Source organism: Monodon monoceros, unplaced genomic scaffold (assembly GCF_005190385.1).
Source record: "Monodon monoceros isolate NGI ecotype Baffin Bay Population unplaced genomic scaffold, NGI_Narwhal_1 Super_Scaffold_10, whole genome shotgun sequence".
Taxonomy (NCBI): Eukaryota; Metazoa; Chordata; class Mammalia; order Artiodactyla; family Monodontidae; genus Monodon; species Monodon monoceros.
This window is the reverse complement of record NW_021703766.1, coordinates 27,803,031-27,821,934: the sequence shown is the minus strand read 5'-3', so window position 1 is coordinate 27,821,934 and position 18,904 is coordinate 27,803,031.

Below are 18,904 nucleotides of genomic sequence, written 5' to 3'. Positions count from 1 at the left end.
TGGGCGCATGCCTGCTCATCATACCCTCGCGATGACTGTGGGTATGTACCCCCCAGGGGCTGGGTGCCCAGGGGAAATAGGCCCCCTCTAGCTGGGCCTTGGGAATCAGTGAGGCTCACCCAGCTCTGTGAGTGGGTGTATCACGTGGGGCTAGGGAGGGACCTGCCCGGGAGCAGTCTGGGCAAGCCCTCCCTTTGTGGATAGCATCCTGTCACATCCTTGCGGCCCTGGCTCCCTGCCTGAGGACTCTTGAGAAGGAGAAATCGGCTGTTTGGTCTCAGCTGCTAAGGGGAATTCTTGGCCCCAGCTGTGAGTAAAACACTGTATGTCATAGTTTTTGAAAAATAATACATTCATGTGACCCAAAATTCAAAAGGTGTGGAATTCTCCCACCCCTTTCTCCCAGACACCCAGTTCCTCCCAGAGGTAGCCCATGTTTTCAGCATCTTGTGTACCCACCCAGAGATACTTTGTGCTGATCAAGCAAAAGCCTATATATAGGACTCTTTTTTTTTTACTGGAGTATAATTGCTTTACAATGTTGTTAGCTTCTGCTGTACAGCAAAGTGAATCAGCTATATGTATACATATTGGGTCTGCTGCCTTTATCTCCTTGGATGCAAAGGGCAACGGTCAACATTTTCCCATTTTACAGATGAGGCAGCTGAGGTTCAGAGAGAGCCAGTGACCAATCCACGGTGACACAGTGAGTGAGTCAAGGGCCAACTAGACCCGATCTCTGACTCCCAGTGTGTGCTCCTACCCACCCCCACTCGGGGCTCGGGGACTTGTGAAAGCCCTCTGCACAGAATACAGACCTTATAGTTTAGGTCCTCCTCCTGATGTCCATCAGCTCCATCATCTAGAATATGTTAGGGCGTCTCTCTGAGCTCAGATCCCTCACCTATGAAATGAAGATAATAACTGATAGCTCCTTAGGAGGTTATCGTAAGAACCAAATAAGATAAAGCATGTAAAGAGCTCAGCACAGCACCTGGCTTTTCTACGCCATTCAACAAGCTTTTATTGCGGGCCTACTATGTGCTGAGCACCTACTATGTGAGGATCCAGTGCAGCCGTGATCCTGGCTCAGGGAGCTCACAGCCTAGCAGGCTCACAATAAGAGCTCAGTGAATGGTGGATGTTATTATTCAGCAAATAGTCATCTTGCCTCCTGGTTCTGGGAAGCGGAGGTGAGACCACCGTACCTGAGTCTCCACCCAAGTCTAGAATGTGGGACTGTGAGAGGAGGGGCTGGCATCTTGTTCCCCACCCTCTGTGTCCCTGACTGGGGTCACATTAGTTGAGTAGGTGCTCAGTAAATATTTGTGGAATGAATGTGCAGAGGCAAAAACCTTTGTGGAGGAAAGCCCCTCACCCCCCCGCCACACACACACACGCATGCACGGACACACAGACAGATTGCTCCAGGATGGGAGGGCTGACAAGTGACTTGATTTCCTTTTCTCTGTGACTTTTGACTATGCAGATGCCAGTGTTATATTTTAAAACTTAATTGATTAATATTTAAAAATGGAATGGCACAAGAGCTCATCCATGGTGAACCATGCTATGTGTCCTGTGACTGGTACTGAAGAGAATTCAGAACGGGAGGGGGTGGCAAGGACGAGGTACGTACTCCAGGAAGGCGTCCTATAGAGGGTGGCCACAGAGACAGACCGTGGCACTAGGAGCCATGATCATTGTCAGCCTGGCTCCTGTTACCATCTTAGGACGTGGGGTTAAGTTCAGTGTGGCAGAACGCCATTCTCTCGGTGTGTCCCCAGGCCTCCTGCCCCGCTGGACCTAGGCTTCCCAGACCTCCGGAGCTGCAACTGTGAGGTGCCAGGTGAGTGCCAGCACGTCCCTCTGTGTGTTCGCCTGTCGGTAGAGCTCCTGGCGGTGCGGGAGGGGGACACTGACGGTGAGTGCGCTGCTCGGTCCTGGGTGTGGCAGGCGTTCACTCAGAGTTGTTCCCTTCCTACCTCTCAATCCTCTGGAAGCCAAGGACATGGGAACCCAGCTGGCAGGAGTGGTCCCGACACCCCCAAAATTCTGATTCCAGGCTACTGTAATTGCAAAGAGACCTTGAAGGGTGCCAGCATGGGGCCGGAGGTGTACTCCAAGATAGCCCCTTGCCTCATTCTGCCCCAGAGACAGGCTGTCGGTGATGGAGGGGGTTTGGGAAGCTCCAAGGAGGGCAAAAGCTCTGGGGAGACAGCAGGTCAATGGGGGCAAAGAAAGAACCCAAGGTGGGGAGGCCCTCTCACTGACTGCTGTGTGGCCTCAAGCAGCTCGCTTCCTGTCTCTGGGCCTCAGCCTCTTGCACAGTTCAATAAGGGAGGCTAAGGGCAATGATCTCTAAACCAGAATACGGAAGTGTGAGGCACGTACCCCTGGGGGCGTGCATTAAGTACCCTGGTACCAAATTCCAGCGAGGGAAAACCCACAAAGCTGTCTCCCTTTTTGAACTGAGTTTTGATTTACATGCAACAGCATGCTTCAAACTTAGGGTCATTGTCAAGCGAGAGTATCTGGCAACAATGAAATGTCTTCATTTTATTGTCATTATATGTTAGCCTCTTTCTATTTATGGCAAAAGAGATAACGTTTATTTTTACATACATTTGTTTAAGTAAAAAAAAGAATAAATTTTGTTTTAAGTATTAAGCAATTATCCAGATACATAGGAGAGGGCAAACATGGTGCCAGGTGGTAGAGGGGAGACAAGCAGAAGGTGGGAATCCTGGCTGGATGCCTGGCTCTGAACCTGAGAGAAGGCCGGAAGGGCAGCAAATTAGGCAAGACCCTCTGCCCCGGAAGTGCCTCCTGTCCCGTGGGAGCTGTGCAGACATGAGCTCTGCGTGGGCCCCCCCACGGCTGCCCGAGAACAACGCTCGCTGCCTCTCTCCTGCCCCCAGTCCTGCTGGGCAGTGACCGCGCCTGCCCCAAAGGCATTTTGTACCAGGCGTTGTGTATCGAGTTACCAAGCCTGCCCTCCTGGGGTGTAAGTACCACCACCACTGCTCTGTGCATGCATCTGTCTGTCCACCCATTTGTCTGTCGGTCCGGGGCTCCTTTGGGGGGCATCCACTGAGGAGGAGCCTCCCTGGCCAGAAGCCAGCTCTGATGCAGGGGCTGCCACACTGTAGCCCAGAGAGAGGACAGCCCTGGGCTGAGTGGAGCAGTCCTCACTCTCTCCTGTCCTCACCTTCAAGTCAAGCTCTTCGGTGAGAAGGTCCCTGAGGGGCTGCAAACAGCCTGATGTGGGAGTTTGTGTTTGCCTGGGACCCAGGATCATTCTGGGGTTCGAGTTAAGTTTCAGAGCAGAGCCAGGTTTAGGGTCAGGTTAGAAGGTGAAGGTTAGGAGGTCCGTGTGTATTTGGTGTTGGGGATCCTTCCATGGCTGGAGTCAGGGGTTAGCATGAGCCCAGGATGGGGAGGCTCTGTCACTCACTCACTGCTGTGTGACCTTGGTCAGCTCCCCTACCTTCTCTGGGCCCCAGCCTCTTAAGGGCATAGGGAGGCTAAATGCAATGATCTCTAAAATGCAGGATCTCAAAGTTTGAGTCCCAGGACTAAACACTCAGTTTGTATTTAGGGGAGGAGGTGTCCCAGCACAGTGATGGGTGACGCTGGGCTTAGTGTGTGGCTGGGTTCAGAGGCTGCCATTTGACTAGGATCATGGGGTTCCTGTGTGTTGGGATCCAGAGGCTAGGGTATGACTGGGATCTCTGGCCAGGGTCAGGGGTCAGAGCTCTCTCTCTGTGTGCCCTGAGCGTAGCCATCTAACTTATGCCAGAGTGAGGCCAAGTCCAGCCCCTCATCCCAAAGAGGCTGAGCCACAGCTGAGGCCAGGGGACAGGGCACTGGTCCTGGGCCTGCAGCCCCTCACCACTGCCCTCCCTCCTCATGAGCCAGGAGACCGCCAAGGTGATCCAGACAGCCTCCAGCGATATCAAGGGCAAAGGGCCATGGTGACCCTTGGCCAAGTCAAGTAAGGTCTGCACAAGTGAGTCAGGTCTGGAGTGTGAACAGTTGGGGGTTGGCGGGGAGTAGCCTGAAACTTGCCCCCAGCCCCCGGAGAGCAAGGGCAGCCAGGAGAACTCAGACCTCCCCACCTGACTTGACACCAGGGCCAGAAGCCTGGTATTGCACAACCTGCCCCCACCATGCTGCTTCAACCCACTCACCATCCGCCAGTGCCCCTGTGGGGATTTATTGGAAGGTATCAGTCTCTCCAACAGCCCCAGTAAGATTCGGGCCTTAGAACAGCCCTTTCTCTCCCCTACTGATGGGGTCTTTTTTGGGTAGAGGGAGGCAGGGTAGTAAGATCTCTTGGCAAACTGAGTCTCCGGACTTTACCTGGGCTGAGGCTGTGCTATAGGCCAGGCGCCTTTACAAACAATACCTCATTTTACCTTCAGCACATCCCTCTACTGGCCCCGCTTACTGAACAAGGAAACAGGAGCTCGGAGAGGCTAGGCAGCTTGGAGGTCACACAGCGAGGCTAGCAGCGGCAAGCTCAGGTTCCAACCCAGGTCTGAGCACTAGGCTTGGCCCCTGGAACACGACACATCCACCTTCTGGGCCCCTCAGGGTGCAAGGGAACAGATTCTGTGTCTGTATGTCTGTGTGAGGCCTCAGGGATGGGGAAGACACTGCTCAGGGACCTAATCTTTGTCCTAAAACCTCATCTTCCCCAAACCGCCCCCCCCCCGCCCCCCAAGGACAAGCTCAATAAAGGTGGACTCTGATTTGCACAGGTAACCAACCTGGTGCTGGAGTCGGTGTAAACATTTTACTACCACTAGGGGGCGCTGGCGATGCTGAATGCCACCGTTACCTCTTGGGAGGAAAGCACCTGCCGCCAGCAGCTGGAGTGGGGGTATCCCAGGTCTAGTGGGGCGTCCAACGGGGCTGCCCCAGCCCCGCACTCTCTGTGTAACATTAGGCTTCAGTTTCCCTTCTATAAAATGAGGATAAAGCCATCTTAGACCTACATCACAAGAGGTCAGAGATGGCAAAGTTGCCTGGAGAAGTTAAAAGAGATATTACCCTGAATAAATCATCAACAATTCAATAAGACCAAACTTCCATAGAATAAATTTCATTAATATATAACTTATCCAAAATAAACATGGATGGAGTAGAGATTAAATGTGATTGACCATGACTGATGCTAGGTGAAGCTGGACTCAGCTCCAGGAGGATAGGGCAGGGCTCTGCCCACTGCATCCCTGGGCAGTGCAGGATGACAAGAAGTGGAGATGTGACAAAAACACCCCCTTGCCTCTTCCCAGGCCCCCGACGCCCTTCCTTATTTCCCTTTGTTCTCCCAGCGTCCAGATCAGCCACCTGTCGGTCTCCAGCAGCCAGGTAGAGTTGGTGGAAGACAAGCCCACCAATGTCTCCATTCAGAATGCGCCTGTGATCTTCAAGGGGACCCTGGGGTGCCTGGAGATAAGCATTCCCATTCAGCTGACACGCCTCTCCCTGGCCCTCTCTGGGCTGAGGGCGGAGAGAGGGTCTTGGGCCGTGACCTCCTTGCAGGTTGAGGGTTGATCAGCCTGTCGACTTTGAAATCGACTCTACTGACCTTCAGATCAACACACACAGCTGAATATGTGTCCTACTCCCTCTGGGGAGGCAGGGAGGCTGGACTCCAGGAATCGGCCGCAGTGGAGAGGGAAGGCTAGGCAGACCAAGGATTCTGAGGCTGCCAAAGATGGTCCAGCCTGGGAAGTTTGCTGGCTGGGGGAGCCCAAAGCTAGCCTAGCTCCTGGCTGGCCTGGGCAGCACATGGGCTCTGCCTGGAGGCCGAGGCTGCCCTGATGTGGTGTCAGGGGACTCTGCAGCCTGTGATTCTGGCAGTGTGTGGACCAATGCCCCTGAATGCTACCTATCTTTCCACAGGCCGCTCCTGCATCTCCAAGGGGAGTGCAAGTAACTACGCTGCCTCTGTGGCCCCCATTTCTACTTGTGCCCCTTCCTGTTAGCATGAGCCCCAGGAGTATGGAAGGGTGGTGTGTCCACTGCCCCTCCGAGGGTCAACCCCAGACCATGCCTGTGGCAGCCAAGCCTGGGGGATCAGTCTTTTCAGTGGGGTCATTACCTACCTCTCCCCATCAACGCCCCCTTAAAGGCTGGAAAAAAAGAATCGCTTACAGTTACTGAGAACTTGCTATGAGCCAAGCACTTTTCCAAGCCATTTGCATGGATTAGTTAATTTACATCCTCACAACCCAACCCTGGAAGGTAGATTGTGTTATTAACCCCATTCTTACATATGGGCAAACTGAGGCACAGAGAGCTTAGGAAGGAAAGAAAAACTCATATCTGCTGGCATCCCAGGCATCACACAAGTTCGCAGCTACAGTTCCTAGCCAAGCTAAGTAACTGGCTGAGGACACACAGCTCGCCACTAGGGGATGGGGGCAGGATTTGAAACCAGCAGCCCCCCTGACTCTGGAACCTGAGATCCTGAGTACTCTACTCAGATCTTTGTCTTGGCCAACCCTCTGTCAAATTGCTGTGAGCATCCCTGATTCAGGCCCCTCTCTGCCCATGGAGCAGTTGGACACATGTGTGAATCTGGATTCAGGCATATCCATATGTGTGAGTGTAACAGGTATGAACATCACGGGCAGTGGGGCCTCCCGAGGAACTCTGGGCTGATTAACACTCAGGTCCGAGGCTCCTTCTGAGGCTCAGTGTTCTTAGCTGTGAAATGGGGTTATAGCTGGGTTATAGGAGGATTCCAAGGCTGACAGAGCCCTGAGCAGTGCCTGGCACACAGTAGGCGCTCAATGGATGCACAGGACTGGAGCGCCGCAGCACTTGCTCCCTTCAGGCCCAGGTGGACCAAGCAGCTGTTCACCGACTTCATCTCCTTCACCCTGAAGCTGGTCCTAAAGGGACAGGTGAGCGGGGCTCGCCTACCCCTCTGGCCCGACCACTCATTGTGGGGAGCAGTCCAGGGTTATGCCCCAAGGTTGGGTCCTCCTCCCCCCATTGCCCTTCCCTGAGAAACAGCCACCACTTCCCAGTGTGGTCAGCCCCCTGTGCCTGTTCCCAGCACTGCCACCCCCACGTGGCCCTGCCCCTCTTCTGGTCTCCTTTCCAGCCTGGTGAGCCGCCTGCCCTGTCCGCCCCAGATCTGCGAAGAGATCTGCATCACCTCCAACATCATAGCCAGCTTAGTCCAGACAAGGGCTGGTGAGTGTGCTTTGGTCTACATGCCTTGGAAGGCAGTGGTGGGAACCAGGAGGCCACCTTTGGTCACTGTGCAACCTTGGGACAGTCATTGCCCCTATCTGGGTCTCACAGCCCCTGTGTGGCTCTACCGTTTGGTGATTAGTTATGGCCAGGCTATGGCAAGTCACTTCCCCTCAGGGCTGCTGCCTGTCAGGCTGTGACCTTGGGCAAGTCACGTAACCTCTCTGAACCTCTGTTTTCTCATCTGCAAGATGGGGGTGATAATAGCAGCTACCCCATACGGAGGTTGTGAGAATTGAGTGGAAAAAAATGTAAATAAAATGCTTAAGATGGTACCCGGCCCAGTTGGTCCCTGTTATTACTACTGCTGTTACTAGCCTGGTACCCCCAGCATGAGCATACTGTCAAGTACTTCTCAAGCAGCAGCAAACAACAGGTGAAAGCTAAGAGGAAGAAAGTGGTTTGGAGATCTAAGACTCCCTGAGTCTCTTCCCTCCCTTCCCATACAGCCTTGGGCTAAGGGGGAACTCCCACAAGGCTGTGCAGTGAAGAAAAAACTACTCAGGACTCAGTTTTCTCATCTGTCTAATGGGGACATCACCGGGCCTTTGAGAGAGACCCAGGACAAGAGGAGAAGGTGATCTGAGAGGTAGGAAGCACTGTCCTGTCCCAGTCCTAACACGAATACAAGCCAATGTTTGCAGAACGTGCTACCAACCAAATACTTGACTTAGATTAACTGTGGAATGCTCACAATCACCCAGCAAGGAAGGTAGTGCTAACAGCCCATTTTATGGATGGAGAAACTGAAATTTAGGGAGTCGAGGGGAACCCATCCCCCCTCCCCCAAGCTGGGAAGCAGAAGAGCAGAATTTGAGCCTGGGCCATCTAAAAATTCCAAGTCCCTGTTCTTACTACGTCATAACTGCTCCCCCTGTGGTTGGCCAGCAGAGGGGGAGGTGGCCAGGCTGAGCGATGCGCCCGGCTCTTTGGACCCTGGCATGTAGTAGGTACTCAGTGAACAGAGGCAATAAAGGACAGTGAAACCCACTGGGTAGACCCTCTGGGCTCCTGTGGGGGCCTTAGGAGGGGAGACCCCTGGTGGCACCAGGTCCGGGGCAGTGTGGACTGGCAGTGGAGGGGTGGAGGAGGGGGTGGAGTGAGCATAATTGCGTCTTCCTGTGTGCTAGATCCTTCCCCCGACCCCACTCCCATCACTGCCCAAACCTGGAACGGGAACCTTGCTCGTCTCTCTGGGAACACCACGCCAGGGGCTGTGCCATCAGAGTGCGTGTAGGCAAAGCTAATGCGAGGGTGAGGCCAGCCTCCCTGGACAGGCCCAAGCAGCTGCCAGAACACAGACAGGGCCAGGGGCCCAGGGGGCCTCACCAAGGGCGTGGCTCTTGAGGCAGTACTACTACACTCCCCCGCCACCCTCCAGCCCCCATGCTGGTTCTGCACCAGGAGTTGGAAACTACCTCCCGAGGGCCAAGTTCGTCCTGCTGTCTGCTTTTATAAATAAAGTTTTATTGGCTCATGGCCACGCCCACTCATGTAGATGCTCTTGCCTGTGACTGCTTTTGCCCTGCAGTAGCAAAGTGGAGTCGTTGCACAGAGACTGCATGGCTCGCAAAGCCTAAGATATTTACTATGTGGCCCTTTACAGATAAAGTTTGCCGACTCCTGGTCTGGCCTGTTGAACTCCATGACGCAGACCAGAGCTGGTGGGGGGGGGGGGCGATCTCCAGGTTTCTCTTGGGAGAAGATTAGGAGGAAAATCAGAGTAGCTCATGTTACTGGGCATTCACCCACTTTTACCAGATTGTTCCATTAAATACATAGCTCTGAGGTGGATGCTCTCATTGGAGACGAGGACACCGAGGGTGCTGGGGGTGAGGCTCGGTCCCTGCCCACGGATCACCCAGCAGTAGAGGGCTGGGATTACAGCCCACATCTCCGACTCAGTCCCACACTCTGAACCACTCTTCTAGAAGGGCTTCTGCAGGGCAGGGCCACCCACACAGACAGAAGTTGAGAAGAGAGAGAATGACAAAGTGCACCCTGTGCACCCCAGGACCCATTTTACAGATGGGAGCCCTGAGGCTGGAGGCTGGGGGCACCTGTGAGTGTTGGGCAGGGCCAGAAGGAGCAGGTGACTCAGGGCAGGCGCCCCATCCTGAGGCTCCACCCTGATCTCTCCCTCCCCACAGCCGACATCCCCTTGGATGCAGACGTCAGGTGGACGTTTCCCTGACAGGATTGCCTGTCATCAAAACCACCCACCTAGGGTCCCATCACGAGGTGGGAGTGGTGGGAGGGCAGCCTCCACGCCCTCTCCAGCATCTGTTATTTGTAGACTTTTTAAAGATGGCCATTCTGACCAGTGTGAGGTGGTACCTCACTGCAGTTTTGATTTGCATTTCTCTAATAATTAGCGATGTTGAGCACATTTCCATGTGTCTATGGGCCATCTGTTTGTCTTCTTTGGAGAAATGTCTGTTTAGGTCTTTGCAGCTCAGAATCTTAAGCTTGCCCTTGACTTGCTCTTCTCATCATCCCCATTACGGAGTCCCTATTATGTCCTCAGTATTTCTGGAGCCTGTCCACTTTTCTCTGTTTCCATCTCCACCTGGGCCAGGCTACCATTATCACTTGTGGGGACCCATCTACAGCCTCCTGCATCCTGACATCTCCTGAATCTGTTCCCCACACTAGCCTCCAGAAGCAAAGCTGATTGTTCACTTGTCTGCTTAAAACTCATCAAGAATAAAAGTCCTAGGATAAAAGCAAAATTCTCTGACATGGGCTCCAGGGTCATGTATCTTCTGGCCCCTGTTTACCTCTCAATCTAGTTGTTTCGGACTCAGCATAAGCATTCAGTTTAAGGGATGGTGTCTTTCATCAGCTTTGGAAATTTCTCAGCCACTCTTTCTCCAATTATTGTCTCTCCCCTATTTTTTCTATTCTTAACGTCTTGAATTTCCACTAGACGTATGTTGGGCCTTCTCATTCCATTCTATGTCTCTTAGTTGCTCTGTCATAGTTTCCATCTCTTTCTATCTCTATGCTAAATTCTGAATCATTTCTTCAATTATCTCTTTCAATTCACTCATTCTTTTTATAGCTGTGTCTCATCCGTTTACTCATTCACTGAGTTTTTCATTTTAAAATTAATAATTTTCTTTTCTAGAAATTCTATTAAGTTCCTTTTTTTAAATTGAAGTATAATTGACCTTCAACACTATGTTAGTTCCAGGTGCACAACACAGCGATTATTTCTATAAATTACAGGATGATCACAAATCTAAGTACCATCTATCACCTGAGTTATTACAATATTGACTGTATTCCCCATGCTGTATATTTCATTCCTGTGACTCGTTTATTTTATTTTTTTTAAATTAATTAATTTATTTATTTTTGGCTGCGTTAGGTCTTCGTTGCTGAGCGCAGGCTTTCTCTAGTTGTGTTGAGCGGGGGCTACTCTTTGTTGTGGTGCGCAGGCTTCTCATTGCAGTGTCTTCTCTTGTTTCAGACCACGGGCTCTAGGCACATGAGCTTCAGTAGTTGTGGACCGTGGGCTCAGTAGTTGTAGCCCACGGGCTTATTGCTCCGCAGCAAGTGGGATCCTCCCAGACCAGGACTTGAACCCGTGTCCCCTGCATTGGCAGGCAGACTCTTAACCACTGCGCCACGAGGGAAGTCCCCATTTATTTTATAACTGGAAGTTTGTACCTCAGTCTCCCTCACCTATTTCATTCATCCCTCCAGCCCCCTGCCCTCTGGCGACCACCTGTTTGTTCTGGGTATCTACGAGTCTGTTTCTGTTTTGTTATGTTTGTTCATCTGTTTTGTTTTTTAGATTCCACGTATAAGTGAAATCATACGGTATTCGCCTTTCTCTGTCTGACTTATTTCACTTAGCACAGTACCCTCTGGGTCCATCCATGTTGTTGCACATGGCAAGATTTCATTATTTTTCATGGCTGAGTAGTATTTGTTATACCACATCTTCTTTATCCATTCAACTATTGATGGACACTTAGGTTGCTTCCATATCTTGGCTTTTGCAAATAATGCTGCAGTGCACATGGGGGTGCATATCTTTTTGAATCAGTGTTTTTGTTTTCTTTGGAAAGATACCCAGAGGTGGAATTGCTGGATCACATGGTGGTTCTATTTTTAATTTTTGAGGAACCTCCATACTGTCTTCCATAGTGGCTGCATGAATACGCATTCCCACCAACAGTGCACAAGGGTTCCCTTTTCTCCACATCTTCTTAAGTTTATTTTCAAGTTTTCCTTTTCAATTCTATCTTTTTTTTTTCCCCCCTGGAGTCCTATGCTTTCATTATGGCTCTATTTCTTTAATCATTGAAAAATTAGTTCCTTTGTAGTTTCTTCCATGTTCTCTTATGTCAGAGCCTTGGGGTGCTTATCCTCTTGTTGGTTGTGTTTGCTAGCTCTCTCTCGTGGTTTCCTTGTGTGGCTTGTAATATTTATTTTCTTAGAAGCTCACCTTTAGTGGAATTTGGTTTTTCTGTGGACAGACTCTGCTCCCTGAATCACCCACATTTCCTTAGAGAATAATTTTGCACTTATTACTGCCAGGGACCCCAAAGGTTACAGCATTCCTTCCTTCCTGGCTTTGTAGGTCCATTTCTCAGTTCAGGAAGTCCTGCACCATGCTGGAAGTATAAATACATACATAATTCAGAGCTGCACATCTGAATTATGCTGAACCCGAGCTGCAGGCTCGGGTTCTCAAGTTATACCCTCCCAGACCCACCTTGACGTTTCTTGTGGCTTCCTTTGGTGGGTGAAGTCATTTGGTCTCCTTTTCACTGCGAGGAGGTATTTCCATCCCCCCTCCTCTCACTTCTCTCCCTCTGATAGTGTTAAAACCCCATTTTAGTGTGGTCTGAACCCACATCCAGTGCCTGTCTCTCTGGGCCACCTTACTTATGGTTTTAGCTCTCATTTCCCTTTTCATCTTTAGTATCTGGGATTGTCCCTTTTTTTTGTTTGAGCTCAGCTGTGTATTAAATAAAACATTTTGTTGCAAGGTACCTATTGGTTCAATTTTTTGATGGGGAGAGGTCTCCCTGAGCCCAGCCCAACAGTCTGCAAATCAGAGGTCCTGCCCTCCTGCCCAGGCCACCTCGGGCCGTACTTCCCAGCCCCTGGCTGCCTGTGCATTCTGTGCATTGACCATGTTCCCCACCCACCACAGGGCTTTTGCACATGCTGTGCCCCCCTGCCCAGAGGTGTCCCCTCTTCCTTGCCCCATCTGATTACTCCTTATCCTCAGAGAGGGCCTCCCCATTCCCTAACTAGGTGAGATTTGCTCTCCAGGGCTCTCAAACCACAGTCCGGTGCATCCATCCTTTAAGACGCTCCTCAGGTGCCATTTTACATTTAGTTCTGGGATTATCTGATAAACGTTGAGCCTCCTGAAGGTAGAGACCAGGTCTATTGAGCTCTGCACTGTCCCCCATATCCTCACCCAGGGCTGAAGCATAGTCAGCATTTCATGAATATTGTTACACAAAAGCAATGGCAGCTTCTTTTGGAGGGTGACCATGCGCAGGTCCTTCTGCAAGTTCTTTATGTTGATTCTCTCATTTAATCCTTGCAACAACCCTCGGAGGTAGGTACTATTATTATCCCCATTTTACAGATGAAGAAAGTGAGACATAGAAGGCCTTTCCACACACTAAGAGATGGACAGGGCAAGGGATTACTTCACTATCACACAGGTGAGAAAACCAAGGGCCAGGGAGGGCAAGAGTGATGCCCAGGTCACTGGCAAATTAGTGATGGTGTGGCCTGGGCCCCAGCCACTGCTCTAGCTGCTTCCTTTTTCTCTCAGCCCTGGGAACCCCGAGTCAGCTTTGTCCCTTGTGTCTCCAGAGGCAGTGGCCACAGCTGTTCTGATGGGCCCCCATCCTAGCCATGGGACCCCCTCTGTGTCTCCCACTGCTTTCCCATATCTTCCCCGCCAACCAGGCCCAGGTAACTGTCTACAGCCTCAAGATGTGCAAGCTCTACTGTCAGAACAAGGGTATCATGGTTCTTCACTGATGGTATAATTCCCCTCCCTACGCCCAGGCAGCCAACTTTTTGTGGCTTACACTTTTTTTTGGCTGCACCAGCAGCACGTGGGATCTTAGTTCCCCGACCCGGGATTGAACCCACGCCCCCTGCATTGGAAGCACAGATTCTTAAGCACTGGACCATCAGGGAAGTCCCTGAGGCTTACACCTGAAGAGGTGAAGTGGGTACAGACGGAGGAAGGCAGGGAGATGGGGAGGCCGGTAGTTGGCAACCCCTCCACAGATGGACCTCTGAAACCTCCAAGTTCTTCTCACTGCTTCTGCTGTGATTGGTTGTTTCTAAAACATGGCTGTCCTCCTGATCATCAAAATCACACAATACAAGTTATGAATGGGGTACACATGGGAGTTTTGACAGTTTTAGTAATATCTTATTTCTTAACCTGGGTGGTGGGACGTGGGTGTTTGGAACATAGGTCCCCAAACCACTGTCCGTCTCCATTAGGGCCACATGACTTTCCAAATCCAGAATTTTGTGTGTTTTAGAAGGTAGTACAAGTACATGCACATTGGATATATTGCAGGACACCCGCATGGGGTCTGGGGTGGCACCCCACAATCAAGTCCACTGACATTTCTCTGCATATGAATTTTCACATAAAGCAAGGTAAGTACTATAAACAGCCTTCCATCCAAATGGCCAGGTTTGCTGACAAACTTAAGAAAGAAACTTGTAGTCTTCAGAGCATGTTTGATTTTGTCATTGTAGGTAAGGAATTGATGATCAGTACTACTCTTAATGCCCCTCTGCATGTCTTCAATATTTCTTCATACATGAAAACGGCAGACAAAAGTAATGTAGGCACAGAGTGGAAAACAGAGAAAAGTATAAGGAAAAGAAACCACCAGTCACAACCATGGCACATTTGTTGTAACTTAAGAGATTAATGTTGGTATATTGCTATTAACCAGACTCCAGACTTTGAATTTCACCAGTTTTTCCACTGATAGACTTTTTCTGTCCCAGGATCCAATCCAGGTTAGCACACTGCATTTAGGTTGTTTTTTTTTAATCTTTTTGAATTTTGTATTATTTACTTTTTTTTTAATCTAGGAATCTGTAAAGTTTAGAGTACTCTTAACACCCAGCTGTAAACTCCACCTCCCAGAATATCCCATTTCTTTCCCCCTCCCCTGACTTTTCTCAGAGTCCCCTGTTGTTTCTGGGTCCTGAGGACTTCCCTTCTTGCTTTTGAGTCTGACTGTGGACATACATGCTTTTTAGGAATCTATTAACCAAGACTTCTATGTGCTGGAGTGCTTCCAGAAGGCAGTTTGAACTGGCTTTTAAGGGGCAGGGAGAGAGCCAAGCGCAGGTGTCCTGCCTGGGGAACAGCAGTGACAGGACCAGGGGGAGGAAGGAAGCCCAGCGTGGCTGAGGGAAGGGTTGTTTGGGGGTAAAGGAGTTGCAGATCAGGCCAGGAGTTAGGTTGAGATCATGTCAAGGAGACTTAAAGGCCAGAAGGAAGCAGTAGAAGCTCCAGAAGGCTTTGGGGTGGGGTGTGGGAGGAGATGCCTTGGTTGGCACTGGTGCGGGATGGCTGGATTGGGGAGGCGTCAAACTGAGCCTCTGCTAAAATGGTAGAGAGCGGCGTGGCCCTCAAGGGTCAGCTGGACCCACCCCTTCACTGTACAAAGGGAGTTCCAGGGGCTGAGAACTAGAAGGACATTTGTTTAAGGTCACATGTCACATTCATATCAGAGTCAACAGTTTCTGTGGCCCCAGCATTTTTATGTATGGATGGATGTATTTTCAACAATATCTGTTGAGTTCTTACTCTGAGCCAGGCCCATATGGTTCATGACTTTGTGAAGCTTATAGTCTAGGGGACATAGGCAGAGATAGATAATATCTAGCCAAACAAAAGACTATATAACCACTAATTGTGCCTGGAGCTATGAAGCAAAAAGGGGTGGGTGGTTGGGTGCTTATACAACTCATAACCCCAAATCAAGAGGCTATTTGAAAGTTATCTAGTGCTATGGGTCTCAAACTTTGGCCTGTATCAGAATCACCTGCAGGGGTTGTTAAAACACAGATTCCTGGGCTCATCCTCAGAGTTGCTGGTTTGGTGAGCCTGGGGTAGGGGCTGTGAGTCTGCATTTCTAACAAGCTCTCTCCCAGGTGGTAAAGCTAATGCTCCTGGTTGAGGATCCATACTTGGTCTCTGGAATGTAAAAATGCAGCTAAATCCAACTGCCAGAAGATGAAGTGTCACCTTGTTTTGCTGATGGTTTCATTTTGAAGGTGGAGGAAGTGAGCCATGCGGGAAAGTCCTGGTGCAGGTTCAAACCAGGAAGAAGCTGTTGGAAATGTGGATGAGTGAGAATCCAGGAGAGGACGTGCCACATAATCCCCAAGCAGCAGGTCCTGGGAAACTCCCTTTTGTTTGTAGAATATCAATGCTAGGCTGACCCCAAGAGTCCCCAGGGTCCACCTCTCCCCACACCTCTCCCATCACTCAGCATAGAGAGTTGAGGGTCCTGGGCTTGGGGGTTGCTCTCTGCTCTGAGGAGGGCCCCTGCTCACAGGGAACCTGGTTTCTCTCCCCAGGATACCACCTGTGGGCTGCAGTCTGCAGGCCTGCGAGACTTGTAGTTGCCCAGCCTCAAGACCATTGGGGATCTTGGACAGGGGATCTTAAGCAAAAGGTTCTGGAGCGACACCTCACTGGTTAATGCCGGACAGGGCGGGGGTGGGGCGGGGAGAAGGAGGCTACCATTCATAGCGTAATTGACATCAGGTGGGGTCATCAGTTACCAGGGAAACCAGCAGCTGGGGCGTGTCCCTCACTGACCCTCAGGTTAAGGACCATCAGGAGGGCAGTTGTTTCCCTTTAATAAACTAGCAGGTGGAGCCACTCTGGCCTAAGGATTAAAACAAGCACTAGCCGGGCAGGGCGGGGTGGGGGGCAAACGCGTTAACGTGAGTGGGGTGGAGGTGAAGCGGGATCTGGTGGAACACGGGATGTACAAAAAACGAGAGAACTTCTCGAGTGGCCTGACCACACACCATCACTACCACCCAGGCCTCCTGCTCCAGGAAGGAGAACTTAAGCCTCTTGGATTCCCGGTATGTCTGCAGAGAGGGGTGAGCGGTTGACTCAGCATATCCCTCCCTTGTCCCTCTGGTGTCAGGCACGGGGTGTTGGTGGGGAAATATGGCTGCTTCCCTCCAGGACTTAGGACCTGACTTCTCGGGGGAGAAGACTCCTCCTAGAGTCTTAATTCAGAGGGAGAGGCACCATGAAGGAGGGAGGGAGGGCATAGCCAGAGGAAGGGCCTGCCCAAGCAAAGGCCTGGTGGCTGGAATGGCAAATCTCATGAGAGAGCTCAAGAGGGCTCTCTGTGGAGGGCCCTAAATATAGACGGAAGCACTTGAAATAATTCCTAGAGTGTCTTTTCTGGGGGATTGGGAGCACAATGGAGGGCCAAATTCTCATCTTTTTGACTTCAGGATTAAACTGAGTTTTTCCACATTGACCAAGGTAGGTGGTCTTGGGTGCACCTGGAGAAATAAGCGCCATAGCGGGACTTCCCAGGCCGGCCAGTGGTCAAAGCTCCGCACTTCCACTGTAGGGGGCAAGGGTTCTCGGGGTGCGGCCAAAAAAAAACCCCGTGTACCTCATGTCTTAAAGAAAGCGGACACAGAGTCCTAAAGGAAATCAGGCAATGGGACCAGATGGTCCCTCCCTTATCTTGTGACCCTTCTGCCCGTGTGTCTGTTGGGACGACGCTGAGACTGCAGAAATGGAACCCTGCTGGTGTGGATTAAGGGGGTGGGGAGGGCAGGAGAGCACTGGCCAGCTGGCCGCTCGCCGGGCCTTGGTTCCTTGGATGGGATGCAGTCACAGCCTTCCCCAGGGCCTAGGAGGGACCACTCGGGAGAGGTACCATTTGGGGGGTCAGGACAGGAAGAGAGGGTGGGTTGAGATGTAGTTTTTCATGGGCATATAGATGAAGGCCCTGCAGGCTGTGGGGCCCTCTGCCCCATGGGTCACCTCTGTGCCCCAGGGAGCACTCACAGTGGGCTTGTCATCTGAGGAGCAGTGTTGAGTCTGCCCAGAACCTCCTGTGGACAAGGGTCACCACAGTGGGCACCCCTGAGGTCATGTCTCGAAAGTCTGGGCTAGAGGAGGCTTTGGGGACACATGCCTGACAGGGAGGCTCTCATTCATCTTCTAGGCCCTTCCCAGGTGGAGCTGCAAGTGCCCCTGATTCTCCAGTCATCGAAGCTTAGCAGTCCTGGGTCCCCTTCCCTCAAGGTGCCTCCTCCTGTGGGTGGCAATGCACACCCATGACTTGGCCAGAGCGTGGATCCCTGTTCCTGCTTCACTGGAGAATACTGTCTCTGCCACCCCACGGATAGCTCAACCCCCCTTAAGGGCACGGTTCTCCTAATGGCACCTGATGTGGCAGGAAGAGCCCTGGGCTGGGAGGCTCGTTCACGCCTGGCCCCGAGCCTCAGTTTCCCTTCCTATAAAATGAGAGAGTTAGACTTGATGATCCCCAAATTCCCTTTCCATGCTGACCTTGTAGGATACTTGTCCACATGAGATGACTCTAATGGTGGAGTCTCAGGCTCCATTACTGGGGCGTGCAGGGGGTATTTTGGAGAAGGCCCTGCCCAGAGCTTTCTGTTTCCCCACAGGATACGCTGAGCTGACCCTGCTGTCTTTTTGAATATCTGCCTGTGCGTGTGGCTTTGGTAGAGAGAAAGGGAGCAGGAGCTGGCTGGGTTTCTTTCTTTTTTTTTGTTTTTAAGGAGAGGTTTTTTAAATTTATTTATTTATTTATTTATTTTTGGCTGCATTGGGTCTTCCTTGCTGCGCTTGGGCTTTCTCTAGTTGTGGCAAGTGGGGGCTACTCTTTTTTTTTTTTTTGCGGTAAACGTGGGCCTCTCACTGTTGTGGCCTCTCCCGTTGCAAAGCACAGGCTCTGGACGTGTAGGCTCAGCGGCCATGGCTCACCGGCCTAGCCGCTCCGCGGCATGTGGGATCTTCCCAGACCGGGGCACGAACCCGTGTCCCCTCCATCGGCAGGCGGACTCTCAAACACTGCGCCACCAGGGAAGCTCGGGGGGCTACTTTTTGTTGTGGTGCGCGGGCTTCTCATGGCGGTGGCTTCTCTTGTTGCAGAGCACAGTCTCTAGGCGCACGGGCTTCAGTAGTTGTAGCACGCGGGCTCAGTAGTTGTGGCGCACGGGCTTAGTTGCTCCGCAGCATGTGGGATCTTCCTGGACCAGGGCTCGAACCCGTGTCCCCTGCATTGGTAGGCAGATTCTTAACCACTGCGCTGCCAGGGAAGCCCTGGCTGGGTTTCTTAGCCTCCCCATCGGTCAGCAGAAAGCGTCTCTCAGACCATCTCTCTTCCCTCCCCCACAGCACTGGGCCCTCTTCCCCACCCACCCACCGAGGTCCCATCTCCTGTTCTGACCAGCTTTCTGTATGAGGTGTCACCCATTTTGTGTTCATGTGGTTCCAGTGCTGGATAGGGAATATGGGACCATAGGGGCTTCAGATCCGGAGGATGGCAGGGAGGGTAGGGGGCCCTCGTGGAGGATGGCAGGG